Consider the following 15,709-nt stretch of genomic DNA (forward strand, 5'->3'; position numbering starts at 1 on the left):
CATTGCTTCTTTTCCAAGACAGAACCAGACAAATCCTCATTGATCATTCCACAGAGGTAGCTCTAACCCTCCAAAATAATATCTTTAACATTACAGGTGATTTTCTCATGTTTGAAAGGAAAAAAAAAAAAAGGAAATAAGAACCTCAATTGAATCTTCTGGTTTTGAGGTCAACTGACCTAGGGGGGAAAATGTGCTCTCTTTCAGAATTGAGTGAAGCTCTCTGAAAAGGAAGAGACACCTTGAAACATGTAGATTCAATCCCATTTTACAAACATTTCTAAGAGGAACATTTACAATAATAAGGTGACAGTCTGAAGTCAGATTTAATTTGAACTGCTCCAACTTCTACTAAGTGAATCACGTCTAAACAGGGAGGATAGATCATCCAAGCAAATTTTCAGATCCTTCTTCTAACCCACTTAAGCCATCCTGGAAGGTAAATGCTGAAATTATTTAATAACTGAAGCTTCAGACTTTGTGGCTTGGTCTTTTCCTTTAACTTTTTTGGAGACTGCCAGGAATCTGGTCATATTTTAAAGTTCTTCTATCCCAGAAAAAGCAACACTCCCAAATTTCCACCTCTTTCATTTAAAAAAAAAAAATTTTTGCCTTTTTTTTGGGGGGGGGAGGGTAATTAGGTTTACTTATTTATTTAATAGAGGTACTGGGGATTGAACCCAGGACTTCATGCATGCTAAGCATTCACTCTACCACTGAGCCATACACCCTGCCCCACCCAGCGACCTCTTTCAGGCGAGTTCCTATCTGGATAATAAAGTCTATCCTGATGCACAAATAAAACAACAGATTAAATGTACACTATCTTCAAAAACCACTAACTATGGAATTTTTTTTTTAAGCAATTCCACAGCTTTCCACTCTTGCACAAGCTCTTAAGCCTTAAATAGGGCTCTGCTCTTGAGGTCAAAAGGACTGGTTACACAGAATTCAAATAATGTTTATGATCCATGTACATTAACAGAATATCCATTTAGAGAAAGTCTGGGGCTATTTAACAATAATCGTTCTGGACTCCTTCCAATCAATTCTCTATAGTGCAGCTTGAGTAATTTTTCTAAAATGTACAATTGACTGAATTACTCCCCTGTTTGAAATCCTCCAGTAACTCGTCTTTGTTTTTAAAATAAAATTCAGAGTCCTCAGCACATTATACAAAGCTTTTCTTGATCTGGCCCCGCTCTATCTTTCCCAACAACATCTGCAGCTCTTCCTCTTTTCCTGGATCACTTTTCTCCGAGCCACACTTCACTACTTGCCAGGACCACGACTCTGCTGTGCCTTTTTCTATCTTGTTCCCTCTGTCTGGGATATTCTTCCTCTTCCCACCCACTCCTACTCCCTGCTACACACTTCTTTTTTTTTTTGACCTGTCTCTTCTGCTCTTCCATTAAAATACAATTCATTCATTACTTCAGAAAATATTCTTTGTCCACCTTTTCTTCCTCTCTCCCCAGACACCAGTAGGGGCCTGTTGCCTGGTGTGCCATAACATTGTGTAGAAGTTTATCATTGTATTTTTTTCACCCTGTATTGTAATTATCTATTATGAAATAAATTCCTTAAAGGTAGGTTCTGTGTCTTATTCTCCATTATATATTTATACCAAACCTGTTACTTAGAAGATGCTCAAAACATTTTCACTGTTGCTGTTGAATGATGGATGGATGGATGGTTAGAACCAGGCTTATTTACTAGAAACATACAACTTTAGGGCAATCTTTAGGATGCAGGGGCTGAGTCAACCATACACACACTGGCCTTTTCTCAATTGTGGTCCTAGTGAATTTGGATTAAGTGGGATAACAGCGACTTTGAATTGGAAAAAAATTAAAAATAATAAAAAGCAAGTCACCATAGGGCAACGTGCTGCTGCCTCATCTCAGAAACTGAGGTAGTGTTGTTGGCAGGCCATGGTCATTTACCCATATTCTCTTAAAAAATTTATAGATATATTGATTGATTAAGAATAGACAAATAGATAAAAAATGCTTTGCACAACTACCCTATTTGCACTTACGGCATCTGGAACTTAAGCATTAAAACATACATGAAGAGTGTGTCGGGAGACTTGAATTCAGAAACCTGGGTCTGAGACCTAGCTTTGCTTCCAGTCAGCTCCATGGCCCTGGAACAGCCACATCATCTCCCTGGTTCTCAGTTCCTTCCTCTCAGATGATCTCTGAGATCCTTTTCAGTTCAAAAATCTCATCTCTTTTGACACTGTTCTCTTGTAGAGCACCTGACACACAGGAAGGATTAAAAATATGTGTCAAGTGAATTAATGAATGGCATTCTCCTGCCTGGGCTGCCTTTGGGGTTTTGCAGTGGGCGCCACGAGCTAAGACGGCACACTTGAAGCTTGTGTCCCATGATCGTTATGAGTTTTAGCAGCATCCATTATTTTCTCCATCTGCTTACACAGGCCCTTTAACAAAACACCATCAGAGCAGAAGACAGAGAAATACTCAAAAAGCTCAAAACCAACAAGGAAATGAAGAGGTGACAGATGAGGATTATAGGAGCAATCCAGAGGCTCGAGGAGGGACAGCATAATTCTAGAAGCTGCTGGAGGTGAAGATGTGAACAGGGGCCTCTGCACAGAGCAAGCAGTTGTTCCTTTGAAGAAAATAACCCAGGCAGTTCGGATGACTTTGTAGAAACGTACAGGAACGATCCTCAGAGCATCACCACTGAGGATCTCCACCAGTTGCTCATGGTAGCTCAGTTTCTGTCTCTCAGTGCTGGTCAGACAAAGCTGTCAAGAGAACGGTGGCTAACAGCCACTCAGCTGGAGTCTTTAAGAACCAGGCTTCAACAGCAGAAATGTGTGAATGGAAATGAACTTTAAAGATCTGACACCAATGAAAAAGTAATGGGCAAATTATAGCCTAAGCTTAAGGGTTTTGTTTTTTTTTTAAATAAATTCTTCAAAATAATTAAAACTTTTTTTTTTTCTCTTTAGCTCTTCCCAGGCAGCAGAAATTAGAGATGCAAGGTCAGCATATTCAGCCTCAAAAACCACAGCCTGAATGCTGCCCATGTGAAGAGGACTACTGGGCAGCTGTTGGCAGAAAGCCCAATGCTACCTCTCTCACAAGGGGTGCACAGTGAGCCCTTCTCTGTTCCCCACCCACCCTCCTCTGGGGTCACAGTGATGCCCTTTGCCACCTCTGACCTTTAACCTGAAAACTCCACATCCACTGTGGTCTTCATTTCTTGACTAGCAAACACTTAAAGAACATGAAGGATGCACATGCATGCATGGAAAACTGAAGCATTTAGAACTTTGAGCCCCTTGCTCATAACTAATACCTAATTCCTATTTGTTAGTTACACAGATGATTTGAATTATAATATATAAGTAGACTATTCCTCTTGTTTCCCTCCAGCTGCACATTTCTCTCATTTTTAGAACCTTAACTGTGAAGAGAAAAATCAAAGCACTCACTATGTTCCAGACTCAATAGTAAGTCTTCACATGTATTATTTCGCTTAATTCCTTCAAGAACTCTGTCATCTTGCTCATTTTACAGATGAGGACACTGACACTGAGAGGGGTTACATAACTCCCCTAAGGTCACATTAGAGAAAGTGATGGAGCCAGGACTGGAAGTCAGGTCCATCTGCTTCTATCCTCTGCCCTCTCGGAGACAACACTAGACTGTTTCTTCACATGCAAGAGTACCTAATGACAGTTAACAATAGTTTCCTCATTTATTAAAGAGTAAGTGAGAAGCAATGAAAAGCCAGTGACAAGATAGGAAATCTGTACTTCACCATGGCCTGAGAAAACCTAAGAAACTCCACCTGGACTAAAGGTGTGGGAAGAACTATGTCACATTTGCTGAAAGAGTACGTGGATCGCATGTGCCAGTGTATGTGTGTAAAATTCACCTTTTGAACCTTTAGGAAAAGCAGCACAGAAATGATTATAACCACTAGGATTAGAAGGATTGTATTCCACCGATATCCAAGACATGCATATGCGCGCGCGCGCACACACACACAACTATACTTGACAACTACTTTTTTACACCCAAACTTGTAGAATTCTATTACCTCTTTGAGGCTGATATCACTATTGATTATGCCCATATTACGGAATTCATCAAAAACTCTGGACATTTCTATAAGAAAGTATGCTACTTCATTTCCATAGTCCCCCTCAAATCCTAATGCTTGGACTTTAAATTCCACTCATGCAAGTTTAACAAGTGTTGAATAGTAACATAACTGACATTCAAGTTGAGAAAATTAGAGTTTAATTCTGTTGTCTACCAATTGTACATCCTTGGACAAGTTATTTAATCCTAGAAGTCTGGTTTTCATCTCTGTCAGCTGTGGAGGATAACACCTTTCCTGCAGAATTGTTGTAATGTTTACAGATAATGTTTGGGGGATTCTTACTGTAGTTTTGGGCACATAGGTGACTTACAAAAATCATAGTTATTATTATTCCAGACAAAAGAAACAGTATTTTCCTGTTCTGGAGTGCCTTTTCTGTACTTTCACACCTGACACATACTTATTATGTAAGTCTAAATTCAAAATGTCGTATCATTTGTATAATTAACATGTATTAACAAACTACTATATGCCATTTAAGATAGCAAGGTACAGGGAGAAGAAATTAAAACAGTTCTTGATCTCAAGGGGTACCCACTAGAATGGACAAATCAACAGAGTGTAGTAAGTACTCAACTGGAGACAGTTCAGTGGGCTTTGAAGGCCAGAGGGCAGACCAGAAAGAGGGTAGTCAGAAAAGGTTACCTGGAGAAGGTTACAAAGAGCTTCCCTTACAACAATTACAAAGGAGGTTACGAAGAGTTCCTCAAGCCCCCAGGCTACATGATCACTCCTGTGAACCTAGTACATAGTTTGTATCCCTTCATAGCATGGTTCGTATTGAACTGAATGATTGCTTAGTTACCTGGCTCTGCTGCTAGACAGTGAACAACTTAAGAGCAGTGGCTATGATACTGACAGAGATAAAATTTCAGTATCTCCCATAGGAGCTTGATAAATGCCCATAGGAACTGAAGTGAATTCACCCAGATCTCTGAAAGGGCAGCTGATTAAATAGCATGAAAAACTAAAACCCAACACTGCAGGGGCAGAGGTAAGGCCAGCTGCCTGAGATCTAAGGGAGACAAAAGGCAGAGAAAAATGATTTCATCTTTTCTTATTGAGGGAAGTCTGGATTCAAAGCAAAGAAATGCCAAAGGCAAAAGTGCCAGACACTACTCTCTAGACACCTCACCTCTCTTAGTGGCCTGTGATTTTACTCCAGTTTAGATCTGAGGTCCATGGCCCAAGATGATTTTTACTGTGGAGCTTTTGGTATACAATGCAGGCTCTTCAAAACACAGCCCAAGGAAGAGGCATACACTTGATTCTTGTCACATTTCCTAGCAAAACTCCAAATTTTTGTGAGGCTTAAGAAAAAGTTAAACATTTAAGACATGACAACATGAAGCTCTTTTAGCCTCTGGTAATGTCATCAGTGCCCTTCTTAACTATATTGTATTGTTTAGTTTTTCAACCTTATGTTTGCCTTAGAGAACTAGAACGGAAATCTCTTTGCCTGGTTGGCCGATTTCATCTTTGATTTAACAGCTTTAACCTCCACTTTCATTTTGATTCAATATTAGATGTGCTTGTTCAATCCATTGTCTTGAAATCTTGCCAGATTACAAATAAGCAATTTCAACAAGAGTAATAAAAATGAACAGAACATCATGAAGAGCAACAGATGTGACCTTTGTTTAGCCTCCTACATGGTCCAAGTGTGTCCTTGGTCCCAACTGAAAGGTGAAAGGGAAATATAAATAGGTAAGTTTACTTTCACTAAAATTCAATGGTTAAAAGCACCACTGACAGGATGGGAAGAAGAAATGAAATCAGTATTGAGTGTGTATCTACTATATGCAAGCACTATCCCATGGCAACCTGACAAAATCATTCTCATTTTTGCCCAGGAAGAAGTTCAGACTCAAAGAAGTTAAGATGAATAATCACTTACCGTCAAAAACAACAAAATGATGGAGCTGGCATACAAACCCGTTTGTCTATCTGACTCCAGTGTCTATACTTTATCCATTATAAAATCCAGCTTAAATTAAATCACAGAACTGAAGTATGACTAGATGGGACAAAGGAAGTCAAATATTTTAGAGACTTCTTAATTTATCACAACACAGAACTTCTATTATGTTGAGAAATAATTTGTTTTCATATTTGTGCAAGTACATGTGTGTATATGTGTGTGTTCAGAAACTGAGAGTGTCTGGTTGGCATGCCATCAGCATTTCACTAATGGAATTCCAAGATAAAACGTGATGCCTTCATTAACTTGGTAGAATATTATCACCAGCTTATTTATATTGAAATACTGAAAATAACTCAAGGACTTCCCTTTCTATTCAGGGATATCCAATATAAGGACTGCTGATAAAATCTGGAATTAAAATCTTAGATCACACCTGCGTGAATATAGTCAAGTTTAGGTCTTCAGCCTGCTTTGACTTTTAAATTTATTCTATCAAGCATATTATGAGTTCCTTCTTATTTCTCTGAGCTTCCTCCTTTAATAAGCCAATATTGCAATGCCTGCATCCCAGACCCTAGCAGTTGGAAAAAGTTGCTCATTTTGACACTTTATTCTAACATAATCTAAGAAAGAATATCATTTTTAGGAAATTGTTTAACTAGCCATAATTTTTGTTTCATTGATCCTTTTTGGACTAAATATGCTTTTTCATTTTTTAAAAATGGCAATACGATTGTAGCATATTCCAGATATCTGTCTTTGGCTAAAAAGTGACCTTTTGATTACGTTTATTTTGTAAAACCAAGGAATCATTAAGGCTTCTAAAAATAAAGCATCAACAGATAACAGCTGCTAGAAACTTACAACAATGGCAATTTTAATATTTAGTATAAAGGTCTGCTTGACCTTAAGGTTTTAAAGTGTATTGGGACCACCTGACCAGTTATTTCCAGGGTACCAATGAAGTCATAGCACAAATTACTGACACTCAAACCCAATGCTCCTGGACTTGCAGGCTGTTTGCTACTCAGGGCTACAGGTGGGCCCTTAGTTATTCAATGCCTGTGCCCCTCCCAGAGCCAGACCTGCTTTGAGCTCTTTCATCTGGATACATGCACTCGCTTCCTGAAATCAGCGTCTCTCTCTCTCCCAGGGTGCTCACTACACCTCTTCCCTGGGTTTCCCCTTCCCTCCAGCCTGACATCCCTTCACCCCTCATCCTATTACTTTCCTGAAGATACAAGCCTATGAGCTCTTTTAATTTGAAGTGTTTTACTTGTCATCACTTTCCTCTATGGGAAAACATTTGGAGGAACCAAGATAACAAACAGGCTGATCTAGCAGAGCTCTCTGAGGTCTTAAGAGCTGCAGTCTATGGTCTCTTTTCCTTGAAACCATAATGCAGTGATTAAAGCCAAAGGCTCTGAATCCTGGTTCCCTAGTTTTGAACACCAGATTCTGCCTCTCAGCTGCCTGTTCCGTCAGCAAATTATGCAGCTCCTCTATGTCTCAGCTCCATCATATGTAAAATGAAGATAATGATGTTGAAGATGAAATGAGTTAATTCACATAAAGTATTTAGAATAGTGCCTAACCCATAGTAAGCAGTCAATAACTGTTAGCTTCTATTAGCTACTATTGATTTGTCTCTGAGATGCTCTTCTCAGCTGCCCTTCACTTTGATCTATGAAGGTGGGCTTTGGAATTCTTCCTTAAACCAGCTCAAAGCCTACTGATGAAACAAGCTGCATGTTTCCAGAAAGGAGTCAGCAAATCTGGAGTGCTCCAGACCCACTATACCCCTGAGTACTAGCCAGGCCTTAACTTATCCCTCCTGGGTGCTTTTTCAGTGAAGCAGCATATTTTAAAAGGCTCTAGAGCCAGACTGCCTGGTTGGAAACTCTGGCTCCATTCTGCTTCCTCCTAGCCAGGTGACCTTGGGCACGGCTCAATATTGCTGAGCATAATGATAGTAACAAACTCACAGGGTTATCATGAGGATTAAATTAGCTCAATATTCATGAAATTCTTAGAACATTACTTGCAAATAACAAATTCTATACAAATTGGTTAAATAAGTACCAATGCAAATTAGGAAAAGTAGAAATGTCAATTTTTGTCAAAGAATTAAATTGTGGAGGGAGGGGGTGTTAAGAAAGACTGATTCCCTTTTAGCTTGTTACAGGAACTCAAACTACAAGAATTTACTCCTAAATTACTACTAAAATTTCTTCAATGAATTTCAAATTAACAGTAGGCATATTCATTCAAATCATGTGGCAAACTCCTGAAGAAGAATTCTTATAGTAAATTAGACCCAGCTCCTGTAACCTTGTCTCTATAAAATTTTTCCTACCTAAATTTCATAGGAAAAAAATGTATATAGGGTATAAACCAGGTCAAAATAAGTATGTTTAGACATAATGAGAACTTTCATATGTGATAGGAAGATAGGCACTTACAGTAAATTTCTGCAATCATTTATAAACTAAAAAAAAATTCATACTGAGTAACTATGATATACCAAACAGTATGTTAAGTGCCGGGTGAACAATGGGGGACAACAGAGAATACCTGCCTTTCTGTTGCTTACCATCAAGAGGACAAGCAGATAGAAATAAACAATAATAGGATCCCTCAACAATGAAGCAGGAGAGAGGACGCACCTGCCCGCTGTGCCACTTTACCATGACTTGCCCTCACTGGTCCCCGACTCTACAGGAAGTCTTACTTCGCTGGTTGGAATAAGGGAGAGGGAGAGACTGGTGCTTTTCTTTTTCAAACAAAATGTACCCTGAACACTGGTAAATGTGTGCAACTTTGTAATAGCCCTGAGAAATGATGCAAAGAAAAGTAAAGATAAGGTCTTTTCTTTCTCTATCAAAAAACAAAGAACCTCAGCGAGCACCTGCAGACTGATTTTTAACTATTTAAAAAGAATCAAAAGAAATGACGTGCATGAAGAAGAGTACTTAAAATAATGCTACAGTAAATTTTTTCTCTTCAGGAAGACGGTCTAAGCTAGTAGTTAAAGAGAGTGAAATTTCCAGCATTCTAAACTTAACTCCACTGTATTCAAACTCTAGCCACAGTTAAATTGATTCTTTTTCCATTACCACACACACATCTGGTAAACGCATTGTTGGTGGAGAGGGGCTGAAGAGGGATTTGAGGAGGTGAGCTACCCCACCTGGAAGGCGGCGCGAGGAGCCGACATGCCGGGAGACAGACTGTGCGAGGAAGCGACATGGGGCAAAACAGCACCTTACTGCAGTACAAGCGGGTGGCGAGCGCAGCGGGCAGCGGCGGCGGGCCCCACTCAGCACTTTTTCTCTAGTTCAACAAGATGGCGCGACCGCGTGGCGCACTTGTCCTTTTTTAAATATATTCTCCCCGCACATGCGTATTGTTCATAATGCTGACTCACGCTACTGGCGCATGCGTAGATTTACCCCTTACCAGGTGCAAGCTATTGTGAACTTTGGCCTGGGCCCCACGGCCTACCCACTTAAGGCTGCCGACACACATTTTAAGGTAGATTCTCTGGGCATCTTCGGGTACCCAGATGGCACTTTGGAGGCTGTGCTAGTTACTTGAGGACCATGATGGGAGATGGTTACACTGCAGAAGCAGCCTTTCTGGGCAGGCCTGCTCAGGAATTGGGCCCTTTTAGTAAATTCAGTGGAGCTGTAACTTTCTAAAGGGAACCTCTGCAGTCCAAAACAACAGTGCAGCTTCTGTAACCTTTTCCCTCAGAAACAGAGCAATCTGAATCATTACTTAAGCAGCTGATGCCTAGGCTGTAGTAGAGTCTGATGACCTGGTTCTACTCTTTCCAGGTGTCTAACCTTAACTTGCTCACCTGCAATGCTAAGGGACCAAACAGATTTTGCTTGCAAAAAAAAAAAAACAAAAAAAACAAAAACCCACAATGCAGGTGAGTGAAATCACGTTGTACACTGTAAAATGTTTCCTATAGTTATTATTCCCTCAGATCTAAAAGAATGTTTCTCTGAATCTGAAAGAATTTTCTCTCTTATAAAGCAGGGGTCTCACATACACCTTGAGAACCAATTTAAAGCACTGATCACTTTGAGGTTTTTGTCTGTTTTTTGTGTCCAAACATCTCTGTAGCTGAATAGGCTTACAGGGCTCTCAACTTGTCTTTCACCATTTGGTCCAACAGCAAAAATATAGCTTTAGAGCCAATGGGCATAGAAGGCTGCTTGTTACAAGGCTCTGTCAGCTAGCCCTTAAATATACCAAGAATAATAACCATTAAGAGCAACTAGATAATTAAAGCCCTACTATGTGTCCGGGCATGTGGCCAAAGAGTTTATGTATGTGACTTGTCATTCTTATAACCACTCACACATTCTTCCAAAAGAGTGTCTTGAAAATGTAGGATGAAAAAGCACCAAAAGCATATGTAAGATGTCTGACTGGAATGAGGACATTTTTTTTAAGGAGACCAAGAAAAGGAAATAGAGTAGAAAAAGAATCATTCTTCTAGGTGCAGAATGGCAAGAGTCAGGCAGGTGCCTGAGGAAGGTGCAGGTAAGGCAGGAGATTTGAATCACGAAGTCAGAGGCTCCCTCAGATATTGCCACTGTTTCAAGACACATAACTTCTCCTGAATTTTTAACACGCAGTGCTAAGGAATCATAGCTTTCATCTCTAGGAAATCCATACTGCAGCCAATTCTTATCTGCACCTCTAAAGAGTTACAGTAAGAGAGTTAACATCCTAGCATGGAAAAATTTCCCCACCAGCTTCAAGATCATGAGCTTACTCTCCGGGCACTTCTGCTTTCAAAACTGGCTAAAGAGGAAGCCGTCAGGAATAAGAAGCAGGGAACTGGCTCTGGGGGCAGACAGACTGAGTTCATATCCTTGCTCCTCCAGCACCAGTTAAGTGTTCTTGGAAAACTTTTGAACTTCTCGGAACCTCAAAATACTATCAATAAAATGAGGGCTATAAGAACTACCTCTTACTGTTTTTCTAAGGGTAAATGAAACAATGCATGTAAAATAACTATCAAAACAACAACTACATCACAAGACCTAAATGAAGACTCATCATTTTCACCCAGAGCTTCAGGGACAGATTGTACCCCCTTCTTCTGAAAGCTTGAGAAGGCGTCCCATCTTACACAAAGGTAAGTCGGAAAGTGACTATCCACAAGGGTATTTAGTAATATCTCTGCATAAAGGTGGGCATCACAAATGAATGTTTCCCATGCTTTATTTATTAATGTCATGTGCTCCAGTGAAACGTGTATCCAGTGGGGTTGTCTCCACAACTAGGATGGACATGGGAAGTCTGGTTCCCAGCATTCAGACCTGCTCAGTGAAAAATACATGATATGACAGTTCACCAGATTTCTCCCACAAAGACAATGGTGAGAGACATCTTCCTAAAAATTTCCAAGAAAAATGTCAGCTTTGAAATCTTGAAAGCTTTTTTTTCCCATGTGTTTTGTCTTTAGTGTTTTTGTGGAGAACAAAGCTGAGATCCTTACAGATCCTCAGGATGGAGGCAGGGGAATGCTACGCCCTGAACATCACAGGTTTACAGTAGTTAGCAAGAAGCTATGTGGCTTCAGATAACCTATGCAAATAGTAGATGGGAAAAGAACAGCCCCTGTCCCCTTAAAACCAGGTTCTTTAAATGCCAATAACTCAGTATAGATCACTTGATATTACAGGGTTTGACCACCTCCATGACTATAAATGAAAAAGGGACCTGTCAAAAGCATTTGAATCAGGCACAAATAAAGGATGACAGTTGCTTATAGAATTTGACAATTAAGACAGTGTCTGTGGGTAAGCAAAGAAAGCAGCTTCCTGACAACTTCTTTGGACCTTAATTCTTTAGAGTTTACTTGATATCTTTGTCAGAACCAGGCAGGGGTCCAAAATAACTTCTGCAGACTTCTCATCACCCAGGAGACAGGCACAGCATGAACCACTTGGATATTTCAGTCTGATAGAAACAACCAGGATCCAAGACCAGCTGTATAGATGTATAAACTCCTATCCTGAAAACCAATGGCCTGGAAGGTCCATTTGGTTTAAAAACAACAAAAACCATAAACTCAAAGCATATGATTTTACATTTAAAAAAAGGAAAAAACATAAATAAATGTGTTAGTCAATCCCTGCCAAATACTATGCACTGAGGGTTTAGTTTCATTAAAACCATCAAACCTTTACTGCCTGTACATGTGATAAGTACTATGCCAGGACCTGAGATGCAAAATATTATCCAGCAGATGTCTAATGAGGAAACACCCTTTCTTCACACATTAGCAAAACAAAGTGAAACTAAGGTGCAGTCCCTGTCACTGTGGAGCTCACAGTGTATGTCTCTGTGTGGGACCTGTGTGTGTAGGTACTGAGAGAGAGAATGAGACAGTATTAAACAAATATAATACAAATCTATAAATTCTAGAGACACTTGTAACATATCTGATATGTTATTATTAGCATATAATTTGCATGTACTACATATAACATATATGATACATGTTGTATGTATTAATAGCACAAAAAGAGCTATAAAAGCCCTCACTCAAAAAAACCAATTAATTCTGCCTGAATGAAGTGAGGAAGGCGTCACATACAAGGTATATTTTAACTGTACCTAGAAGGGTAAGTACAACTTTGCCAGTTGAAGAAATAGCAGCACAGAATGTTTTGGTCAGAACACTTCTTACACATGTATACAAATAAATGATGACAAAGATGCCTCCTCTAGATCTACAGCTACAATCATTACCAAGTCATCTGTGTTATGAAATAGGTGATAATACAAACTTGGCTGTAATTTAATCAAGGGAATATATAATTAGACAAGCATTAATCAGATCCTAGGCATGTCAGACCACAATTTTTTGTATCCAGGTGTTCACAATAGATCAGTGGGGTAGAACTGTTTTGAAAACTAAGTTTGATAGACACAATTCTGTCCTGTGTAAAGAGAAAATTTCCAAGACTAATTCCATTCATCTATTCATCTACTCCTGTATTTCTTTCACTTAAAAACAATCTTCATTAAACACCTACAGGATGTCAAGCAGCCATTTGATTGTATTGTCCTTGAGGGCACATTATGTTCTCATTAAATTATCTGGGCTGACTTGCAAGGGAGAGCTCACAGGTAGTTCATGACAAAGACAAGTAAATAATATCAGTTCAGTATGACGACCTCTGCTGCAGAGGTGTGAACAGTATCTGAGGACAAAAAGGACCTACCTAGACTTGCTAGCATTTTCTTACCCAAGTTGGATGTGAATGTGCAGTGAAGTGATTTCCCTCTACTGGAAATACAACGTGCATCTTTGTGCCCTTCTGTTGTATGTGCATTGATTAATATTAATAATACATGCCATTTATTGGGCTTCTGCCTTGTGATACTTAACGATTCTCAGTGCTTGATATACAGTCCTTCATTGTATCCTCACAGCAATTCCATAAAGTAGGAGTTACTGGCCTCTTTTACAGATGAAGAAAAAATGAGGCCCAGGAAGCGTAGGTAACTTACCCAAGGTAACAGAGTGAAGAAAAATATGAACTAGATTGTGAACAAGATCTTACTGCTGTCAAAACCTGTGCTCTTCTACTTTATCTTATTTGGCTCTTTTGATTATAACCCCCATGAGAGCAGAGGCCACAAAGAATGATAAGCATGTTAGAATGGAAAGGGACCTTCGAGATGGATCACTCACAGAGGAAGAAACAGGCTGGTTCTGTTATCTTGGTGACCAGGGGTCTATTTTATTATTAATGCAAAAGGCACATGTACAGGTGAGTGGATTCAGAATAAGTACCAGTTCACTCAGTCTAAAACAGGCCCAAGGGGACGAAGTGCATATGAGGAACTGAAATCCAATTGCTTCTTGAGTTCTACTTTATTTTGTTTTGTTTCTCTCTCTATTATAACACACTGCCTCACTTCTGGGTAATTATGATTTCCTATGAATAAATTATTATAGTTTCTAAAGCAACCAAAAACCAAATATAAATTTTTTTACCAAAGACATTTAGGGTTTTCTTTTACCCTGCAGTGATTCAGTTTTAGAGGCTCAAAGTACTCAACTAACATTAAGCTTTGCATTAAGGCCATTTTTTGTGTGACAGGTTTTGTTCTTTGTTTTCTTCCTGAATCTTGAGTACTGCCATGTATTCCAAAGTTCCACAAACCTTTGAGCCCTTGAATATGACTGTTAAGAATTCTCCGATGAAAGAAACATTCTGTTGTTCCCTAATAATAGTTTCTTTATAGTGTCACAGTGTACAAATACCCCACTTTCAAAAAGAGGTTATAATAAAGTATCAAAATGAATTGTGATACTCAACAGAAAATACTCATTTCTGATAATGAGACCAACTCAACATCCCATAGAATGAAGCCCTAAGAGGTAGATACTACGAGTGAAGGAGAAAGGCAGTGTAATGAATTGGGGTGGTGAGAACTTTATGTATTAAATAAAGAAACCCAAGTGTTTGAATTTGGTGTGTGGATGAATTAGGTGCCAATGCACAAAGCCACTCAAAGTGTCTGTGATTTGTTGAGTTAGTCAGCGTTTTGTATTATGTTTTTAAACAGGGAAATCAAGGTGCTGCTTTTTCAAGAAGGAAGTTATTTTGTATATATTTTCCTCCGTTTGATAGATCGTGCTGCCTATTGGAGCTAGCCTGCAGCAAAACAGTGAGGAAAGGCAGATCTATTATTTGACCCTTTTGGTGTTGGGGTTCCTCTGAGATAGCCTGCAGCATGGCCCCAAAGGCACACCCTATGCCTGCAAGGAAAATCACAGAGCCACACAGATTCCATAAACCTATGATTTCCATAATCAGACCTGCTCTTAATGCTGCTCAGAAATCCTAAGCAAGTGACTCTCAGAAGCTCCCCTTTCCCTTTGGAGACCATCCCAATCACCACCACCACACTCTTTTGAGTCCCTAACATCATCTACTCTCTCCTGCAGGGAGCAAATAGGAGGTACCAAGCAGGAACCGTCTTAGCTTCCAGATAATTTTCCCTCTGTGGAGGCTCTGGGTGTGTGTATTTCAGTAGCCTCTATTCCAAAACTAACGCACCCCTGAGCTGAGAATCTCATCTAACCTTTCCCACCTCCTCAGCACCTTCACTTCTTTAAATACTCCTCTTTCCTCTATTTTAACTTTTCTTCTGTAGCTGCTCCAAAAGTCTGCCTACACTTGCTCCGTCTCTTCCACACCTCTCACTCCTTCCTTCTCCCACCACAGTTGGGCTCTGCCTCACTCCTCCACTGAGACCACCTGCTGGAGGTCGCCAATAACTTCCCAGTTACCAAATGCAAAAGAACCTTCTCTCACCCTTTTGTTGTAGTTTTGGGGATGTGGGAGTCCTGGCACAAGACTGGACATTTTACTTACTGAGTTGAGATACTTATTTAGAGTAAAAAGGTTCAGAAAAATAAGGGCCAACAAGAGAGTTCATCCAAAGCAAAGGATAGAAAGAGAGGCACGGAGAAATTAAGACACTTCCCAGCACTCTGTAACTAGTGAGTAGAAGACTCAGACTTTGAAGCCAAGAAGCTAGGCTCCTGCTTGCTTAACCTCTCAGTAAAGTGCAATTTGTACTCTCCTG

General features: G+C 39.7%; 1 protein-coding gene across 11 annotated transcripts in view; it reads right to left on the reverse strand.

Annotated features, from left to right (window-relative positions):
• Positions 1-15,709, reverse strand: part of DLG2 (discs large MAGUK scaffold protein 2) — a 1,729,700-nt gene that overhangs the window by 981,774 nt on the left and 732,217 nt on the right. The gene's annotated exons all lie outside the window — the stretch shown is intronic.

The sequence above is a fragment of the Camelus dromedarius genome, chromosome 12, assembly GCF_036321535.1.
Source record: "Camelus dromedarius isolate mCamDro1 chromosome 12, mCamDro1.pat, whole genome shotgun sequence".
In the NCBI taxonomy this organism is placed as follows: domain Eukaryota; kingdom Metazoa; phylum Chordata; class Mammalia; order Artiodactyla; family Camelidae; genus Camelus; species Camelus dromedarius.